This window comes from Gavialis gangeticus, unplaced genomic scaffold (assembly GCF_001723915.1).
Source record: "Gavialis gangeticus isolate Ggan-Ray unplaced genomic scaffold, GavGan_comp1, whole genome shotgun sequence".
NCBI classification, from domain to species: Eukaryota; Metazoa; Chordata; order Crocodylia; family Gavialidae; genus Gavialis; species Gavialis gangeticus.
In genome coordinates, this window is record NW_017729005.1 from 9,594,447 (window position 1) to 9,615,647 (window position 21,201).

Consider the following 21,201-nt stretch of genomic DNA (forward strand, 5'->3'; position numbering starts at 1 on the left):
GGGGGGGGGGGGTGTTCACCAATGATGTATGGCTTTGGGGCCAATAGCATTATATACCTATCGCTATTCGCCCAAAAGCCAACTCAGTGATATTGTGAAAAAGCGATGACTTGAAACTATATTCTGTCAAAAATATATCTGCTAATTAGTTTTGAACTAGGAAGTTTATAAGTCTATACATGCACCAATTCTTGCATACAAGTTAAAAAATTCTGGCAAAAATCTAAGTTTTGCAATGGTTCTGGAAATGCATCTTCTGACTTATTCTGTGTTCCAGTCCACAAACTTGACTAGCATATGATTCCCTGTTGGACTTCATATACTCACCTCCTGGAAAGTGGTTCTAAGATCCTTAAAACCAGACCTGTTATGTTTCACACCTATTTTTTCCTTTATTTATTTATTTATTTATATAAATATTGTATATAAATAAATACACACACGCGCACACATACACACAAGCTTTAGCTTTTCTTGGAGAGAAAGACAAGAAACTGACATGCTATACTATTTAAAATACTACATGTGATCATCTAGCCTTTAGTTATAGCATTTCCTAACCTGAACACTTAACAGTGCTACCCTAATATTTCCTTTTAATCTTTGCTTACATTTAATGGTAATTTAGTTTAGAATTTTCTTTTATGTTATATTACAGTAAGGAGCAGCAGATTTGAATGCAGTACCATTATTTTTAACAAGCAGACATACTTGGAATTGTAGTTAAGTTATTGTTTAATTAAAAATGGGTAAATGATTCCAAAAGGGGATAATTATTGAAATAAATTGCATGAATTGTTTTTGCCTCTATTTTTAGTATCTTTGAAACTGCTGTTTGATTTTTTTCCCACTTTTCAACGTGTGTGTGTGTGTACACACATATATTCTAAATGTAAAAGATGGATACATTCAGTATCTCTTGATTTGTTTTTTTTTTCTTTCTGTGTGTAGAAGAAAGGTTAAAAGAAAATCCTTTTTCAACCTTCTTTAATCCAATAAAATTCCACTGTTTTGCCAGAGTAAGGATGGCTGAAAAGTACTCTGTTTAATTCATGTTAGTGACCTTAGAAGTTAAGGCATCAAAAGGAAAAAACCCTCCAATGTTGATTACTTGTAGTCCTTCCCTAAAGCTGTTGACAGAACTTCCCTTGCTTTCTGTGTAATAATGCATTAATTTGCTCTTTTAATATTAGCATCTGATGAAGTAGGCTGCTGCCTACAAAAGCTTGTTGACCCCTACAAAAGCTTATCTTTTAAAGACCCAGTTAGTTTTTAAGATGCTATCCTGCTCTGCATCCTGCTTTAATATTGTTAGCATATGGGTATCAAAGTAGGGTTTTGTCTCTCAATAAGCTGAATCAGCGAGGTGATTATTACTAAAATGAGCCAGGCAAGATAACAACTGCCATTGCTTTCTATGCAGTACCCATTCACAAAGCTAATATAGCACAACGATAGTGAGCCGGATTTAATGCCCATCAAAGTACATGGAGACTACCATTGATTTCTATGGGCCTTGGATCAGGACCAACAGACAAGGCTGTACACATGTAATAAAGTATTTCCTTGTCCAAACTTTAAAAAATATATATTTAAGGAGTGCAAGTTATCAGCCCTCCAAACCTAAACAAATTGGATATAGATGGATCCTTCATGCAGTCAAAATGACAGAGTAATCCTGGAAGTAAATGGATGCACCTGCAACATTTTTAAAGGTCCAAAACATTATTAACATTCTCAAATACCAGTACCTTATCTGCCTTTATGCTCTGTTGAACATTATTGATCTTTTCATCTTGACCATTATCCATTTCCAGCACAAGCACTTGGAAAAGATTTTTCGGAAAGTCAATTGTACAATGGTGCAAACATGCTTACATTGGTAATTTAAAAGTAAAATATATACTGGGTTTTTATTTTGACTTTTTAAAATTTAAAATAGCTCAGTATTATTAAATTATATAAACTAATTTCCGTAGCGACATGTACGGGGACAGCAGCCTCCCATTTAAACATTTTATTTGAGTAGTCACTGAAAAATAAAATGCTACTGTAGAGGTAAAAATCCGTATTTGATTTATCTTTGAGTCACTGTGTAAATCTACTAAATTTTTACAAGTGCTGGTGAACCTGATGCATTGTAAGGTTTAAGGCCAGATACTCAAAGGGGCTAAGTCAGTTTAGATGAATAACTAACTGTACTTCGTGTCAAAATGAGTCTGCTTGAAAGGTGATCAATATTTAGATGCTTCAGAGTGTGTATTGTAGGTAAACACAATATTTTTTGTCAAAATTATTGGGGGGGTCTCATTGTGTTCCCTCCTTTCCAATTCCAATATACAGTGTTTGATCTTCTACATATGAAAAATTCTTAATTTATATAACTTTAATTTTGGTGTTCAGTGTACTCTTCCCATCCTGTCCTCTCTTCCATTACTTCCTAGATCTCATGATCCTTCATCCTAAAAGTTGTATGCCCAACCTATTGTACTATGGCCTGAGACTTTATTTTTATGGAGGGCACCATACACAGCTGCTAAGTTCGGAAAGATGAAATAGTGGAGTGAAAGGGAAAGTTCAAGAAAATGAAAACCATTTTTTTAAATGAAAAGAGTAATCCTGATATTTAATGTACTGTGAAGTTAACTCTTCCCTCTAAAAGAGTAAAATAATGAAACCATAAAAAACCCAACTAGATATTGAACACAATAGACTCCTGTTTTAAAAAATGTTGACCCTAGAGGATTACAGAACTGTAAACAATAAGCAACATGGTTTTATAAAGAATGAGCATCAGGCCAATCAAACCTGATTGCTTTTTGATAGAATTGCAAAACTAGTGAATGGTGAAAAAGGAACAGAAATGATCTAATTGGATTTATCACAACACATTCAATAAAATGTTGTATGAAACTTTATTCTTGAAATTAATGCAAAGTTTAAATGAGCATGGTCACATGGACTGAAAATGGTAAAATAGTAGGTGATGATAGATGATAACACATTAACCTGAGGTGAGATATCTGGTGAAGTACTTCAAGGACTGGAATTTGGTCCTGTTTTATTAAAGATATTTACTGATGATTTGGAAGAGCTGTAAACAAGACAATATTGCTAAACAGAAGTAACATATAATATTAAATGAGGAGGAATTGTAAATACTAGTTTGGATAGATTGTACCAATGGGAGCTAAAGTGTAGTCAGAAAATAATTCTGTTTGAAAAATGTGTCCTAGTACTAGTGAATGCAAATTATTTAAAATATAAATATTTAGAAGGAGAGTGATGCTGGCAAGCATATTAGAAATGAGTTGGCAGTCTTCTGGAACTGTAAAGGACCATATGTTTGGTTACACATAAGCAGGTATTGCATTACTCCATGTATGAGTATAAGCTCTGGAAATGTATAAACAGTCCAGAACAACAACTTCAACAGTGTTTTATCCTGATCAGCATATTTTTAATCAACTAATTTGGCACATTTTATGCCTCAGAACATGAGCCAGGCCATATGCATACTATGCAGCCTCCCTTCTGTTTGTATTGGTCCTGTCATGATTTGCCCTTTTACATCCATGGGGCCAGATAATGATATTTGCTGCTTTGGGGTGGAGTAGGAGAATGTTGCAGCTGTAGCTTCAACAGGAAATCAGGCTAGGCAGAATTTTTTTTTCCTGAGTTGTTTTAGTTTTTGAAAGACACTTTTCCTCTCTGTCTGTCTGGCCATCCATCCATGTAGGCCCTTACACAGTTTCTACTGTCCAGGTATTTACTCACCTTTTTAAAGGAGACTACAGCTGCTAGTGGATTTGCCAGAACCAGGGGGATAGTACTTCTACATTTCAAAATGATTGAGCCTGACATTTAGGCGGGGATTGAAGAAGTGAGGAAATGCTCCTTGAGTCTAATACCTTCTTTCCTCCTACCATGTGAGAACTGTATGCAGTTTAACTGATATTGGCAAACCCAAGCAGTATTCATTTTATCCACTTTCTTTTGCAGAAGGCAGGTGAGTTTCTGCAGCCATAGCTGGTCTTGCAGTCACTTTTTTTAAATTGTAAGCCACAGCTGTGACCTATAGCAGGGAGAAGAAGGCTGACATGAGGAATTTGGATTGGCTGCTTGGAATAACAGATCAGCCTTTAGGAGGAAGTTGGATAGTTGCAGAGAGCGTTCAGGGGAGATGGAAGTGATCTTTGAGACCAGCTTTGATAATACCACAGTCTTTATTTCAGATGTATTTAGAAAAGCCTTTATATGGACATGACCAAACTTTCCATGTGATAGCTTCAGAAGAGTCAACCAAGATGATTTATGAATGAAATTGCACCTGTTACACACTAGGTGGCAGCTTTACTTAAGAGTTTTTGTGGACTTAATTTCCAGTTGATTCTTTGTAGGTGCTTTCATGATTGTAGGGATACCAAAGTCTGGTATGTTGGTAATAGGACTACCCTTTTTTCTTTTTTCTTTTTTTTCTTTTTTTTACCAACAACTGCCTCTCCACATGCTTAGCTGTGTAATAATTTTAAACGTGATCATAATAACTTTCTTTGGGCCTGAGGCTACTGTTCAGCTTAAGAGATGGTGCTAAAGTAGCATTTGGGCATCTGGGCCGTGTCCAGATGAGTGCGGCCATGAGGTACATGGCACCGCAAACGCGTCTGCAGTGCCACATACCACATGTTCTGTTGTTCTCCACGCTGCAAGGGAGCAGCATGGAGGGTTTCTTTGGATATCTTGGGGTCCAGAATACCCATGGAGAAAAAATGCAGAGCAGCACATGCAGTGACATCATGCGCCACCCAAAGCTGGAGCCTGGCCGGCTAGAGCTACACTCTCCTGGTGGCCAGGCTCTACATGGCAGGATCACTGCTGCTGCAGCCCTGGGAGGCCCCCAGGATCCCACATGAAGTGGCTGAGGCCAGCCCAGTGCTGGCCCCAGCCTTCCTTACCCCACCTGGGGTAACTTGCCATGCGCCAGCGCACGTGTGCCATAAGCATTCCCTGGTGACTGCTAGCAGCAGCATAGGGTGCACTGCTGCTAGTTGTCCCCTGGGAACCAAGCATCCACATACATCTGAATGTGGCCCTGTTGTTTTATGGTGGGTGTACATGCTAATTACTTATGCAGGTATCCTGCCCTGAAATATTGACTTAAATAATACTTGCTTACTGTTACTTATACGGAGGAAAGTTGTATGCAAAGGCATTGTTGTGGTTTGTTTATTCTATTTGGCTAAAGGGTTGTTGTATGTATTGTACCCTGTCCAAAATAGTTAAATGAAGGAGACCTTCTCAATTCATTCCAGTGTAGAGGGAAGGCATAGTTATTTCTTTTGTTCCTAAAGCTTAATATGGTGTGATCCAGCATTGAGACCAGTGTATTCCAAATCAGAAGATGTACACTTCACTGCAGGTCTGTTACTCATTCTTGTCAACTCAGGAAAGCATACAGACTCTCTCTGTTAAAGCTTCTCCATCTGGTTAAAAAATCAGAATAAATACTAATAGCTTGCTTACTTCTGTAAAACACTGATAACAAGATTCGGTTAACTGGTGAAGCCATTGCCATGGATATCACAGAAGCAAAGAGCTTAACAGAATTCGGAATGGATCAGACTTCTACATGGCCACCAAGAATATACAGACTTATATTTTAACCCTTTCTGATATAATTTTTAGGCAACCTATTAACCCTCATGCTTCAGGGTATTAGCGAACACCCAGCCAATGTGGATTAGTAATAAAATTAGTAATTTTCCTTGTGGACAGGTTATTCTAGAACTGCTTTCATCAGGGATGTCTGCACGATCTTCTGAACTGTTTAGTGTTGGCCAGTGATTCTACAATTCAAAGTATTATTGTTGCCATTTTTAATCTCAGGTTTGACAAAAGCATTTGATGTATTCAGAGCTAGCTTCTACAAGCAAAACAGTCTTTTTCAGAAAAGAAGCAAAATACTAAAGGCTATACTATGTTTTTTGCCACAAACCACATGTATACAGGACCATGTTTGTTATGAAGTTGCTGGCAGGAAAGGGAAATAGATTCTGCTGTGGAAGAGGTATTGGAGGGGCATGTGATACCTACTGTGATGCAGCTTTGCATTCAGTGGAGAGGTCTGGCCAATGCTGTGCCCAGTGCCCATCTCTTCCAGCTTGCTCCTTGCCCATATGCATAGGGTACCATAGAAAATTAGGGTTGGAAGGGACCTCAGGATGGCATGTAGTTCAAGCCCCTGCTCAAAGTATGACCATCCCCAATTACACCATCCCAGCCAAGGCTTTGTCTACCTGAGTCTTAAAAACCTCCAAGGATGGAGATTCAACAGCCTGTCTGGGTAACTTGTTCCAGTGCTTTACTACCCTCCTCATGAGAGAGAGTTTTTCCTTATACCTAACCTTAACTTCCCTTGCTGTAACCTGAGATCATTGTCCGTGGGTAGACTAAATGAGGGGCGTGTGTGCATGACACTTCAAAGTGGGGTAAATGCTTTTGCATTGCTTTAATGGTGTTGGTGTTTACATGCTTCGGCAGCATATTGTGCATTAATTCCATCTGCTGCAGGAAATGTGGTGGCGTGATGCACCTTAAATGACTTAAAACTCCTCCAAGGAGTTTTAGTTTGCTGCACCTACAGACGCAGAGTGAAGCACTGGGCTCTGTGGCTCTGCAAGAAGCCCTGCAGGCAGCCTGGGAAGACAGACTCTGCCCAAGAAAAGCAGCAAGCCTGATCTTTCCCTCCCTTGCCCCCTCCCCACCCCGCCAAGCCTGCCTGAGCTGCACAAGGGCCTGGTGCTTCCCTCCACAACTGCAGTGCCCTCTGGGACTGCCTGAGCCAAGTGCCTGCGGGCAGTGCCACCTGGGCAGGGGCCCACCACTGCCATAGAGAGAAGTACCAGCCTCCCCTGCAGCCCAGGGTCCACTTTGCGCTCTGGCAGCTCGCCTTCCCCTCCCCACGACCGGAGAGGCAGGTAAGCCAGCAGGGTGTGTGCATGACACGGGGGTTTAATTGGTCCTAAATTGATGCAGTGGTTTTAAAAACCCACTGCTTCAATTTAGGGCCCCCGTTTCATCTACACATGCCCATTGCTCCTTGTTCTGTCATGTGCCACCACTGAACAGTCTAGCTCCAGTCTCCTTGGAACCACCCTTCAAGTAGTTGAAGGCTGCTAGCTGACATAGCTAGGACATAGTTACTATGGGTAGTTGATACAGCATTGTGATGTGAAGACTGAACAGCTTTAGCTTGCTTACAGAAATCAGAAAAGGGTTAAAATTCAGACAGTGAACTAACATCTGCTTTCCTTCACGTTCTCTTCTCCAATCCCTGTCCATAATTGAAGCACTGTATTTGTCGGCATGTATAAGACTTGTGTTTAAAAAAAACAAAAACAACAGATCAATAGAGAGACATCTGGGAAATTCCAGCTGTTGTGAATCAACTAGTTTTTTTAAACATTTTGTTAGGAAGTAGAGAAAACATCCTCCTTTGATTCTGTATGAATTCGATTAATCCAGTTTGCCAAATCGCTCTCATCTGCAGTGCAGCCAAATGGCTTTACAGCCAGGGATTAAGGCTGGTCTAGTATGAAAATAAAATCTACTGCCAGCAAAACATCAGGATTGGAATAAAGAGAATGTTTGTTCCAATTCTCACTTTGTGAGGCCTCCATTCTCACTTCGTGGTCACTTTTAGCCCTTGGAGTACTAGTAAGTAAGCAACGCAGCTGATGCGCTGTTCCTGTCTGCTGGCAGAATCTTGAATAGCTCAAATAAGTGAAGTAATAATTTGATATAACCAGGTATATACGTATAGAGGTTGCATGCAATGCATTATTTGTGTTGCTTTATTCTAGAGCTTTTTAGAAAAAAATATTCTAGTGTTTTAAACAGTTTTTCAATACAATGGAATAAGTTTCATTCTTTAGAAATATAAGAGATGCACAGACTTTGTCCTTTCTCTCTTGCCTTGGTGAATTTCATAGTGGAAATACAAGTATTTAGCAACTTGTCTCTAGTCTTTTTACTGAGTTTATCCACTGAGATCACAATGGCAGTTTTCTGCTCTCATGTTTTTTATATTCCCTTCCTTTTGTCAGTTTGTAATATGCTCATTTCCTGTGCAATATATATTATGCATGCTACAGTATATGGACCATAACATTGACTGATTTGATGGCTTTAATATTTTCAGTATTTATCAGGTAGAGCTAACTTAGTGACTTTTAAAATTGGTATCTGTCAAACCAGTTAGACTATTTCCAGAAATCAGTTTTAGCAACGTAAGCAGAAGATAAAACTTCCTTGAGGTACAGTTCAGTTTTATGCTTGTAATGATATAGCCTGAGATAAATATCTGCTATTCTCAATGTTAAAAATATACTCTGCAACACAAACAAATGGGAAGACCAGTCAAGAACCAAAATCTTTTTGTGACTCTCAAATATAATTACAAACTTGCTAGAAGTAGAGAATTTCAGATTAGTACACTTTTTATGCTTTCACTTGTATTTATTGTCCATCTTGTACCTAAAATATGACCCCCAATCTTTAGGATAATTATAAAAATAATATTCTGTTAATAAACCGTCTGAGATTACAAATCTTTCTCAGCCATAAGTTCCCCTTTCCATTCCCTATAATATTTGGATAATAATTATGAATACCTGCACTATAAACATCTATATTGCTTGCCAGGCAGTCTTAAGATCGGGACTAGTACTGTTTCTATAAGTGCATGTTAGGAACCAATACAGTCCTAAAATATTCATTATTCTAATAACCATGGGAAGAAGCAAGTTATTTTCATAGCTGGTACCACTCTTGCATTCCAGTAATGCACATAAGAAGCAAACTAACCAAATAGCTGAAGATATGCATGAAACATTGGCTTCTTTCTAAATTTATCAGTTTGAAATACATGTAGAAAATAAACATTATTATTTTAATTCATATACGACTTCTGAAAATGCCGTTAATGATCACTAAATTCTATAGTCTTATCAAAATCGAGGACAGAAGCAAAGCCAATACCAAATTTAACAGAACATTAAATGTAGAAGTGAGGATGTATATTTTTATGAAACTTCTCACATATCCTGCTCAACAGAGAGTTATGCCAATTGTATGGTTTTCTAGCTGCAAAATACAAATCAGCAAATATGAAATAGTTTTATAACTGCCCATGTGGGACCATGCGATGTTTTGGATCAGCTCTATATGCTTGTATCTTTTTGTTTATCTTTTCCTTGTTATTGTAGTGTATTTTAAGAAGCTATCCATGGCTTTCTGGGGTATAATTACATTTTTAACTTGATCTGTAATTTAGTTGCTGGAACAACAGGACAGAGGGTTATTTTGAATCAGAACTGACAACAGGGAGGTTGACATGCTGACGTCAGTCTGCCTTCTGACAGGTCTCTAGCTCACGTTGTGTGCATGTACGCAGAATACATACAAGAATCAAAAACGTGGCAGCAAGAATCTACAACCCACCCACAGGTTCAGGTTCACAGTAGAATAATTATCATCCAATAGTCTGTTTTCATTTTCAACTTTATGATGGTGTTGTATCCTCTCTCCCTTGAAATCTAATGTAATCATTTGCCATGCACCTTTTACTTTCTTAGCTTTTTCTCCCTTCTCCTTTCCCTCTCCTCTCCTCTCTTTTTATATCATGTTAAATGATATTTTAAAGCCTTTTTTCTCCTTCCTCTGATTTTTAGAAAGAGTTGTTGTTGGACAGTGATCCTGTTACCTAGCAAACAGAAAACCTGACAGTTATTAGTATGGTTCTATACTTACTTGCTAGGGACAGAAATTACATACAAACTGGTATAAGTAATCGGAAACTGATTCAAGTCTGTAACACAGCAAAAGTTCAGTGTACATGAACCGCTTTCAAAATGGCTGAAACTGTTTTAAGACAAACCTGGATGGATATAGTAGAGATATGTTCCCTGGTGCCTCCCAGCTTCTGGCCTAGGCCACTGCAGGCATGTGGCTGCATTTCTGGAATCAAAAGTGAATGTCTGTTCACTTGGTAAATTGCTGTTCACTGTGCAATTTAGACTAACATGAGAAGGTGGAGTCAATTCAGCCTCCGGCTTTTTGACTGTCTGTACTTATCCACTGTGATTGATCCAAAATGCTACATATTTTTCACTTCCTGCCTTCAGCAACTTTATAGCATTACTGTATCCTGCTGAACAACTGCTGGACTTCAGTAGCAGGTGAAATAATTCCTCTGGATCTGGTTTCACCAGGATATTACCCCAGCTTCAGCTTTGCACAAATGGCTTTATATGTGAAATTTCTCTAGTTTGCACACGTGCAAATGGGCCGGAAACATGCAGAGGTTTATAGTCGCATGGAATCCAAAATAAGGCTTGGTGTCTTTCTAGTCTTTACAGTGCTTGGGGAGGTTGTCTTGTGTATAAAATAAGTTTTATACATATGCTATATATCTTGGTTTTAGTTATTTAGAATACTTTTTTTTTAAACTTGAGGTGAAGTAAATTTTCATGTTTTATTTGTACTTCTTACATTTGGTTGCCTTTAAAACCACTAAGGCCCATATTCTATTCTGCTTATGAGGCACATAAGTAGACTTAGGCACCTAAGTCTGATTCTTTTCCATCTGGAAGGAGTTACTGTAAAGGGTCCTCTTCACTGATTTTTGTGAAGAGCTAACACACCTACTAGGTTGAACAGAATCTGGCCCTAAAGTGTTTTTTCTATGCCTAAAGGTATATCTACACTGATAATTAAGGATGAAGGAAGCATGAGCCTGGTCTTTAATGTGAGTTCTAAATTTAAGGTTGGAACCTGGGGTATAAGTGGTCAGTCTAAGTAGAGGGAGTTAATGAAGTGAAAGCCAAGATCAAGTGTGTATCAGTCTGAGACCAGAATATCAAACTGAGGGTCAGGATGAGGGTATGTTTAGGGAAGGCTGTTGATCAAGGCAAGAGATCCCAGCAGAAACAGGAGCAATCCAGGTCAGACAAGAAGAAGCAAAGGATGAAAGAAAAGCAGGAACAGGAGCAGGTAAGAAAGGGCAGAAAGGTGCAAGACAGTGCCAGAGGTCACAAGTCAAGATTATAGCACCACAGTCAAAGTCAGGAACAAACACCAAAGTCAGTTGGAGGCATTTGAAACAGGCCAAGAGTACAGCAGAGCAGTCTGTTATGCAGGCAGGTTTCTGCTGTCTGTTCTATCTCATGAAGCAAAATATATTGCTCCCATGACCCTTATAGCTGGACTTGAACTGGTAGGGCCCTCCTCCTATAGACTCTGGAGATGGCTCAGCCTAGTCTTGGACTACTTCCAGCTGGGACATGGTACTGGATCAGCCCCAGCAGGACTGGGCTTTAACTTGAGATTTAAAATGAAGGCCAGTTAGGTGTCCAGCGAGGTATTTTTTGTGTATCCCATGGCAGACAGGAACAGTGACAAATGAGACAGCATCTGAAATGGAAATATAAAATATTCAGCAACTTTTCTTGTAAGTTACGTCCTTTTAGCAATCTCTGTAGCAAACATAGAAAAAAAATTACTGTGTAAGAGCTTGAGACAGCTGTGGGTAGTTAAAAAATACCACATGCTATATTTTCAATCTTTAATATCAAAGGTTCTGCTACAGTATTTCATCTGTGGGTTGACCAAGACTGTGTTGATAGCAGAAGTCTTGAAACTTGATACTATAGATCTCATTAGATTAAAGGACCCTTCTGCAAACAACTTTATAGATGATACTAAAATAAATTGAAAATAGATAACTCTGGAATTGTCCTTAAATTTGTTTTTCCCAAGCACTTCACAGACTTCAGTTGATTTCACAAGTAACTAATTTAACGAATTAACTAATTTTCATGTAGTCCCTCGTCATGTTACTGAACTTTAATATTAGACTTTAGCACTGAAGTCATGAAGATGCTTGGACAAGAACAGTCCATTCTCTGAAGAGAGCTTTTATTGGGCACAGCAATTTGCAATTTCAAGCATAAGATAAAGAAACAACAGAAAAAACTTTGCCTATGCTGAGACGCAGCCAAATAAGACACAGCAACAGCCTAAGACACAACAGAAACTTTGCACAAGTTTTCTGTAGTCCTGAGGATAGAGCCTGCAACCAGGTATTCAGAAGTTTTTCTGGTGGATCCACAGGTGGTCTTAGCTGGTGAGGCCAGTCCCACAGGTTTCATCTTTGCCTGGGCTTTTATAGGCAATCTGCACCCCTTTCTTCCCCTGGGTTGCCTTCACAGTGGCACATCTTTCATGTAATTTGCCCCTCTTGCATATCCCATGTCTCAGGATGTTTTTCCTGGTTCTGTATTATCCCCTGCTTTCACGGGTTTTAAAGTGCCTGCTGCTCACTTTGAAATGTAGCCCCTGCTTTCTTAGGTCACAGTGTTTAAGGAGTCTGGTCCCTCCTGTGCTACCTCAAATCACACACTCAACAACTAACCTAGCTTCAGAATTAGTTAAATGGCAGGCCAGAGACTGTGTTAATTATGTCATGTGTTTGCCAGCGGTCAGGTAAGCACTTCACATTCATCTAAGAATAGCAACATTAAGACAAAGTGAACATGAGTGATTTGCTCAAGGCCACATAATATGCCATTGGCAGAGCCTAGATTAGAACATAAGATTTGGTGTTCCACTGCATTTTGTACTTCACTAGATGCTGGTAACCAGACTCAAAAATATTTTAAATCAAAATTTCACAATGGGTAAGGGTGGAATGGACATGTGAGATAGTAAGTGTATCTTGCATTTTATATTACTCCCTATGAATGCATTCTCACATGATTTATCCAATCGCTTCTTAGTATCTCTCCAGTGGTGGTGCTTCAACCTGGTTTTTCCTTTTAAGAACAAACTTTTCCTTTCTTAGCTTTGGGCCATTTCACTAAGCTTATCTTACTGTTTATGGTACTTTCCATTTTCTCACAGAGCCAAGCTTGAGAGCTTTTGGTGACGTAATAGAGGAACTCGGGCAACTGGTTTGGCAAAGGGGGCTTTCCAAACCAGCAGATGAGTGAGTTTTAAAATTACAGCTTCTAGGAAAAGGAAAAAATACTAATGTGGCTAGATTCAATGAGCTAAATATGTAAACATGTTAAAATAAGGAAGCTGTGATGAATCTACTGACCATTGTGGTTTGTATAATAAGAAGGTGCATTGTCTGTACATGTTGCAGATTTCATATATAAATGTAGACAATTATTTAATTTTATGCCATTTTCCAGCTGTCCCCCTAACTTCCTGAAGACCAACTGCCACTCGCTGTCCTGCTGTGATTTCAGGAGAGGTTTTTGCTGCTCTGCTCACCAGTAGCATTAATCAGAAACTTAAGTTTACATTGCTGCCAGTACCTCCAGCTCTCCCATTTCCTCCTATAGCAGAGGCAGTCCAAAGAGAGGAAGTGCAGTAATAATAATCAGCCCATGTCCATTCCAAAGCTGATGGACGATAAGCATCTTGGCGGGATGGATTTTGTGAATCCCCATGTGCCTGACTGTTGCCCTAAACCATCTTCACTTTGCTGGGGGTAGAGGGAGTAAAAGTAATGTCAGCAGTAGCAAAACTTGAGAGGGATTGAACAGTGCACTAGCCCTGAGTACCAATTCAGAGAAGGAACCAGAATGGCAGCCCTCAGGAAGCCTGTTCTGCCACAGCCACTAGAGCAGCCCCTGTGGAGGAAAGTGCTCACTTACCTTTCCCTTCCTCCTTCACCACCCAGGGTACCAAAATTTTAAATTATGCCTCTGAACTACTGCATCCTGTGGGCGAAGAGGAATCGTACTCAATCCTAATGCATCACCATGCATCTTCAGCAGACCCGCATCATGGAGAAAAATCACTTGTAATACCCCTGCCACATAGAAGATAAGAGTGACCAGCCTTAGGGGAAGAAAAACTAGCCAGGAATTCCCTGTTTCCCTTTTGGCTGCTCATTTCTGGGGGCAGAAATGTACAGCTGAGTTGGCAGGGAGGCAAACCATATCTTCATTCTGGTAATATTTCTTTTTGTTCCTGAAGAGTGTGATAGTAGCAATTCCCCCACTGCTCCCCACCCCCCAAAACTCTCCCCTTCCATCTGGCTACAATCTTGAAGCATCACAAAGGCTGACCCAATTCACATTCTGCCATGTGAAGTCCTCCTAGGGCCTGCACTGCTGTGGAAATGGAAGGATGATCTCTTAGAGGTGGCAGTACTTTTCAGATTTCCTTACATAGAAACAACAGCAAAAACAAATGGAAATGCCTGTTGCAGTTACTAGGGACTAGAGCAGCAAGAGCCTGTTCTCATCTGAAATGTTACAGCAGCTCCACTACAGCTAAAAGAACTCCTAAAAGAGGAGTAAATACTGAGAGACAAAAACAGCCCCCAAGATCTGCCCTTACATCCACTGACATTTCCTAACATTTTATATAAAACTTTTCAAAGCAATCTCAAAGATCAAAGTTCCTCAATGCCTTTTGTACACAATTTATTTATTCAGTGATTAAGGTCCTCAGTGCACAAGAAAAAAGTCTTTATTCTGCAAACTCTGATTACAGGCAGTTAATGAACACAACCTGTGCCTTGCCAATCTGTCATTAATCATGAGTGTTCTTATCATGAACTTATACCAAGGAGTGGGAAGGGGGAAAAAGTTTTTCATTTTGACAGCAGTTTTTATGCTTAATAGATAAGCATTAGAAATTTAGAAAAAAATAGCTAAAGGCTTCACCCAGCAAATGTTTAATACTGAGTGCAGGGCTTAACATCAAGACCATTCCCATTATACTCCATGGGAATAATATTAAGCACCACAGTCGCTACTGTTTGAAGGCTTAAGCCCAATAAATAATTTAACTGATTTTTTTTTTTTTTTTGCAAGCACACAGGACACTTTAACATTCCAAATTATGTAAAATCCAAGAAATTCTGGTGAACAAAATCCGGGGCCTGATTCTCTACAATGTTACAACAGTTTTAGGCCAGTGTAGCATATTCTACCAGCACAGCACAGGTTTGGATATTTGGGTGCCTAAGGATATTGTAAATTCAAAAGGCTTTTATTAGAATGCAGATTAAGATTTTTTTTAATTTAAAAAAGACTTCTACTTTCCTAATGTTTTCTTTTAATGGAAAAATTAGGCATGGGAGACAAACGATTTAAGAATCTGATTAAAATAATTCTTTCTGCATTGCAGGAAAAAAATGTTGATGTTGGTATCACTTTTTTACCTCAAAACTTTTTGTGCTCTGACAGATTAATTAGGTTTATTTAATCAAATTAATCACAATTTTATTTTGGGTTGAAGATGGTACTTAGTAGCTTCTGCCTCCTTTTCCTCTTAGTTCATTGTTCGTTGTGGATATTGCTCTGGTGACATCTATATCTGGACTGACTGACCAGAGAAACACAAAAGGAACAGATAGGATCTGCCTACTTTAAAAGAAGTTTAGTCTGAGATACCTACCTACCCACAGATGTTATTGCTGCCGGTATAACCTCAAATGAGAAAGTTTTGAAACCGGGGCCAAACTCAGGAGGCTTCTGGGTGGCTTTCTAAAAGATGGTAGAAATCTTCACTGGCATCCACAGGAGCAGAAGGTGCTTAGCATGTCTAACCAAAAGCTCCTCCCTCTTCACACTTCGCAGATACAGCCCATGGGTCAGTACCATGTTTAGTATCATGCAGACCAACACTGATTTTTTGTTTGCCTCACTGCTCCTAATTCTCAGTACTATTTTTCTCTCAACCCCTCCTTTTGGCAGTAGCTATACTGCCAAGGAGCCATCTTCTGAATGTCTTTCAGTTCCTCTACTATCATTTGAGAAGTCCAGCTAAAAGTGTCATAGGAGCAATATCTTTGGCCCATGTCTGTCACAAGGAAACAGAGACAGGCAGAAATTAAGTTGTAAATCAGAAATACAGTGCCAGTTTTTCATCCATTCCCTTAGCAGGGGGTTTCCTATAGTAATCCCTCAGCATTAAATTAAATTAAATTAAATTAAAAATAAGAGTTTTTTAAAGGAAGTAGCACTTGAAAGGTCAACAAGGTAATGTATTGTATGGGGATATTTTCTGTGATTCTTCTGCAGTCGATATCTTTCTTTATCCATGCAGCAAAGCTGTCATGTAAAAAACTGCAACCACCTTTGTGTTTCTTCATTTTTTTTCCCCTCTTCCTTTCCCAGGACAAGAAAAAGTCCTTCTTTTGGCTTGTGCCCACTTTATGCAGCCTCAGAAATCCCTCTACAGACACTCTGTCGTCTACCTACAGGACGTCAGAAGAGCAAACGAAAGCACTCACATTCCACCACAGCACGGAAGATGCAACAAAGCCAAGCAGCAAAGAGGGGAATAGGAGTCCCATAGCAAAAATCTGCAAAGCTTTCAAATTTTAGGGGTCACCTAAAAAAGTAAATAGTATAAACAAAATTATTCTTGGTCAGCATAATATTCTTGGGAATGATAATTTAGGGAAAAAAGGGTTAAAACTCCCTCTTTATTTCAGTAACTGCATAAGTAAACTATAGGCACACTCAGGGCTTTGCATGATTATAATCATAGTCAAGCAGATTATTTAAGAATCTCTGTTTTCCTTCACAGATTAATGCGTCCAGTGTCTTTGGTATGCTTTTGCCTGGATTTTTTTTTCATCCACTGGAAATAGTTTATTTCATTATTTCCCAGGTTATGCCACTTACTGGTATTCCATGAGAACTGGTACTGCCTTCACTTCTTATAAAAGCTGACATTTTCAACTTTCCTAACTTCACTTTTCTGTGTAAGAATTGCTGCAGCTGCCAGCAATTACCATGACTTGATTGTTGGGAGGCAACACAGTCAGTGTCACTGTAAATAGGAGAGGAAGTGATCCATAAAACAAGGTTATGATTGAGGTGAGAGCTGAACTGTAGCAGAGCCCCTTCATCTGCAGGATTCATTTAGGGAAGAGCAAGCTGCTAGTAGCACAGGGATTCTGTTCCAGAATTGACTGAAGTGTGGCTGGACTGGGCTGTTTCCATACCAGAAGCTCTGCTATTCTAAGCCAGCTGCTGCTTTTTAGATAAAGCTTGGGGAAAAAATGTTTCCCTCACTCACTGCCACTGTTCCTTAGGCAACAAGAATGTGATGGGGATTCCTTGATTTGCCACAGCCACAGTTCAGGCAGCCAAGGAGTAGGAAGCAAGCTTGCTGTCTTTAAGGAGGATAGCTGCCATTCTTCAGATGAATAGGAAGGAATGTCCTCATATCTTGGTATAAAGGACCCAGTAGGGGAAACTGTTACACCTTCCTCCTGGAGCAGAGGTCTTTGTGAGCATCCCACTGTCACCATGCAATCCTAGAATGAGGGGACTGTACTAAGGAGAGCAGATGGTCCCTGAGGTGCACACACACTCTCTTTGGTTTCAATGCCAGAAAGCCCTCAAAGATCTTTATACCTTTATCCTCCTAAGGAGACATTGCACAGTTCAGATCCTATTGTTCAAGATCCTGAAACTCATTTTTTCAGAGGTTGTGCACCTCAGTTAAAGTTGTGTGTGCTCACCAGCTATTCAGATTAGGTTTATAGAAATAGCCATCAAGTGATCTAATCTAGATGAAAAAGATTTGAATTCACCAAACAGGTATCTACCTTAAAAGATGTCCTCCATTGTTGTGTCCAGTATCATGCTCAATAGCTCATTTGATTTGGTTTCACTGCTTTTAGCAAGTAGTTCCTGATAACCTCATACAAAATAGTGAGGTTACCTAATATTTTTTCTTCATAAAACCTTGTTTTCAGTTGCTTATAATTTTGCTAAACTTCAGGCAACAGCCTCCAGTTTTGGGGACAGGGCAGTATCCTGAATGTGCAGCCCTACCTGCATCTACATCAGCTTCTGCAGCAAGCTTTTTATTTGTTTTATTTTTTTTAAATTTCAGCAAACATATTACCTATCTATCAGGTTGAGTTCAGGAATTAATTGTTTTGTGCAGGTTAAAAAGTCCCTGCAAGTGGAATGGAAGTTTATTTTGATTAAACATTTTTCTGTTGAACAATGCCAGGTTGTCCAAACTAACACTTTACTGTCCCTCAAACTATTTGAAAAAGGACAATTTGACAATATCTAAACAAGTGTTTCTGGATTTTGCCTTAAATAAGTTTTGGCTTCAAAATGAAAGTTAACTTATCAATTTTTTACATTTAAAAGAGTACTATATCTAAATGAAACACTTTGAAATTATCACAACTAAACAGTTTCTCTGTTAACTGATGCCAGAGGTCTTTGCTGTGGATTATCTCTGTAGATAAACATTAGTTCCTCTTTATTTGAACTGTGACTTTATAGTGTGAGGTTTCTAATTATATAGTAGCAAATCTTTTCCACAAGGCCCCTTTCTCATTCAGTCCACAGGATAGGTTGATAATGCTGAGGTACTGATTTGGGGGTTATGCAGTGAAAGACACTGTTCTCTCAAGGCCCTCTGTCTCATTAGTTGCAGAAGTTTGAAGGTGTGCAATGGATGAGAGGAGAAACAAAAAAAATGGATGGACTTGTGAATACAAGCATTTGGATACCACAAAATATTGGATTCCATCCCTGCCTCTGCTACAGGGTTACCATGTGATCCAAGGCAAGTTGCTTTTCACAGATAGCCACTCTTCTGGCTGCAAAAGTTGAGATCCTTTTTGCAGAAGTGCTGAGCAGGTGCAGTGGGAGCTACTCTCTAAACATATTAAATCTTTCAAAATTCCCTGAAAAGTTAGGCCATCCCAACATAAATGGCCACTTTTGACATTTATGTCTTATGTCCTCAGTTACCCATCCTTACTCCTCTTCTCACAGAGGTTTTGTGAAAATAATAGAGGTTTTGTGAAAATAATATGTGAGATGCACATATTGTGAAAATAATATGTGAGGGATTTAGTAATTCACTGCTCAGTGCAGGCTTTAGATGTTGTACAGAAAATAAGGTGTAGGCTCTAGGCTTCATATTGAAATGCTAAATAGTTACTCATTCTGTGAACATTGTCCATCTTGATTTCTGAATGAGGCTTCAGTCCTGTGGAAAAAAGATGTGTGATGATGTAAAGACTCTTGTCATACGGTACAAGGGATCCAAAATAAGGTTGAATTAAGGTAGTTTTTATGGATATATAGTACATAGGCAATGGATGCAACTTAGCCCTGCTTCAGTTACAGAACTGAACTTGAGGATTTCATTTTAAGTCTCAAAAGTAAAAAGGGAAAGTATTTTCTTTCTTTTGCATTTCAAAGATTTACTTGCTTGGCAGTGAGTAATCAGTTGTTCACTGAGTGGAAGACAGCATAACTTTGGAAAATAGCCCCTGGTCTCTTTCATTAACTCTTGGAAAGAAACAAAAGAAATGGGAGGCTTTGGCTCTTTTAAAAGCACAACAGGATTGAATAGAGCATTCCTTCCCACTAGGGCTGGGCAAGAGTCAGCCAGCTTCACAGTTGATGAAAACATAACTTTCAGAGTTATAACACTGAAGTAAAGAGGAATGAAAATGAATACTAATAATTAGTTAGTCTAATAAAAGATATCACATCTACCCAAAGAAACTTTCCTGCCTAGAACCTTGTCTGCCTATGTTCTTAGACCAACATGGCTACAACCAAAAGCCCTAATATTGTATTAGGCAGACGTTTCTCAGAAAGTGTTTCACAAGCTACCTCCCTTAAACCAAGGGAGTTACTTTCTGTCAAACAGGACAGAAATTTTCCTCATCTGTCTGCTATCCTGTTGTCCCCTGCCCCGCCACACTTATTATTTATTATTTATTATTTATAAAGGTCCCAATATTTACTGTACACTTTTATCTCATTATTAGTTATTAAATGTATTTACCTTGGAACTTGCAATCAGCAGCGGGTTAGCCTGAAGCAGAGCAAAGTCAATGTCTGCGGGCTATAGTTATGTATTACTTTTACTGATTTATCTAACCCTAGCAGCTACTGTTTTGAAAGTTATAAATTGCTGCATGCAGACTGCACACAAGGCCAGCTGCTGCCAAGAGAATGTTAAGAGCTATATTTTGAATAAACCAAGAAGACAAACCCAACAACCAACCAAAAAGAAAAAAAAGAACTAACAATAAAATCCCCAAAGGCTAAAGCAAACAGATACACCTTTATAACTCCCTCTGGACTTCCAAGCTCTAGATGGTATGAAAAGGACTAAATTCCAAACAGAGGGAACCCCTAAAGCAAAGTTCCCACTATCATTCCAAAGTAGTTCCATCCCCAAAACTTGGAGCCATAGCATTATAGCCCATTTTAATTGTCACAGTAGGGCAAATGCACCTAAAAATGCAAAGGAAATGAAAACAAGATGTTTGGCACCATGGTTGAGGGGCTTGTAGCAGTTTGCTCCCACTGAAAAGGCCAGTGGCTACATTCAGTGTTAAATGCAGTTTGAAGTTAGTCTTCTAGGATGAGTCCTAAAGAAAGCCCATTAAAGCAATTCAGCCTACAGGTGACAAAAGTTAGGATGACCCTTGTCAAGTCTGTGTTATAGAAGAAAGTTCACAGCTTTGTTGCCAGTATAAATGACGTAAAACACTGCAGGCCATTCTTTCATCCAAGTGTTTTAGGAGCAGGACTGATTGTATTCAAACCTTTCAAGAGTGGAAACTGTTCAGGAGAAACACCCTTACAGACAGGCACATCTGCACTTTCCACCAAATACTTCCATGTGCTATAAGTGCAAGCAATAGACCGCAAAAAGCTGTGTTCTGCTGACTCTGAGCATAAGGACTGGCTGGAGTGTGGGGCAGGTGGATTGGAGTCCACCTTCTGGCGCCGGCTGAAAAAAACCCATAATGAACTCCCTCTGCTCCCTTTCCCCACTCTCATTCCAAAAAAATGGGTTATGGAATGAGGGTTCAGATTTTCACAGGATCAGGCCTTTCTAAAGCACTTTGCAGCTGTGCACTTCTGTTTGGTCACAGCTGTAGAGCGTTTTCAGGGGCCAAATCGGATGAAAATTGTCACTTCTGTCTGTGCTTAGATTGTGTAGTTTGAGAGTTGTGAGCCAGGATTAAAACTCTGCAGGACATCTGTGTGGCTGCAAACTATGCTTGCTTCTACTTGGCACAAAGATCCTGCTCTTTCCCCCATCCTTTGCAAAATTTAAGTTTTGTTGGAAAATGTAAGTTCAATGAGCCTGAAATGTTTTGTT

General features: G+C 39.2%; 1 protein-coding gene and 1 long non-coding RNA gene across 2 annotated transcripts in view; one reads left to right on the plus strand and one right to left on the minus strand.

Moving 5' to 3' along the window:
- CHN2 (chimerin 2) overlaps nucleotides 1-21,201 on the plus strand; it is a 292,674-nt gene that overhangs the window by 186,977 nt on the left and 84,496 nt on the right. The window lies entirely within an intron of this gene.
- LOC109291589 lies at nucleotides 11,153-20,837 on the minus strand. Its single transcript, XR_002095897.1, has 2 exons — nucleotides 19,870-20,837; nucleotides 11,153-11,472 (listed from the first exon to the last, which is right to left on the minus strand). It is a non-coding gene; the product is annotated as an uncharacterized LOC109291589 (long non-coding RNA).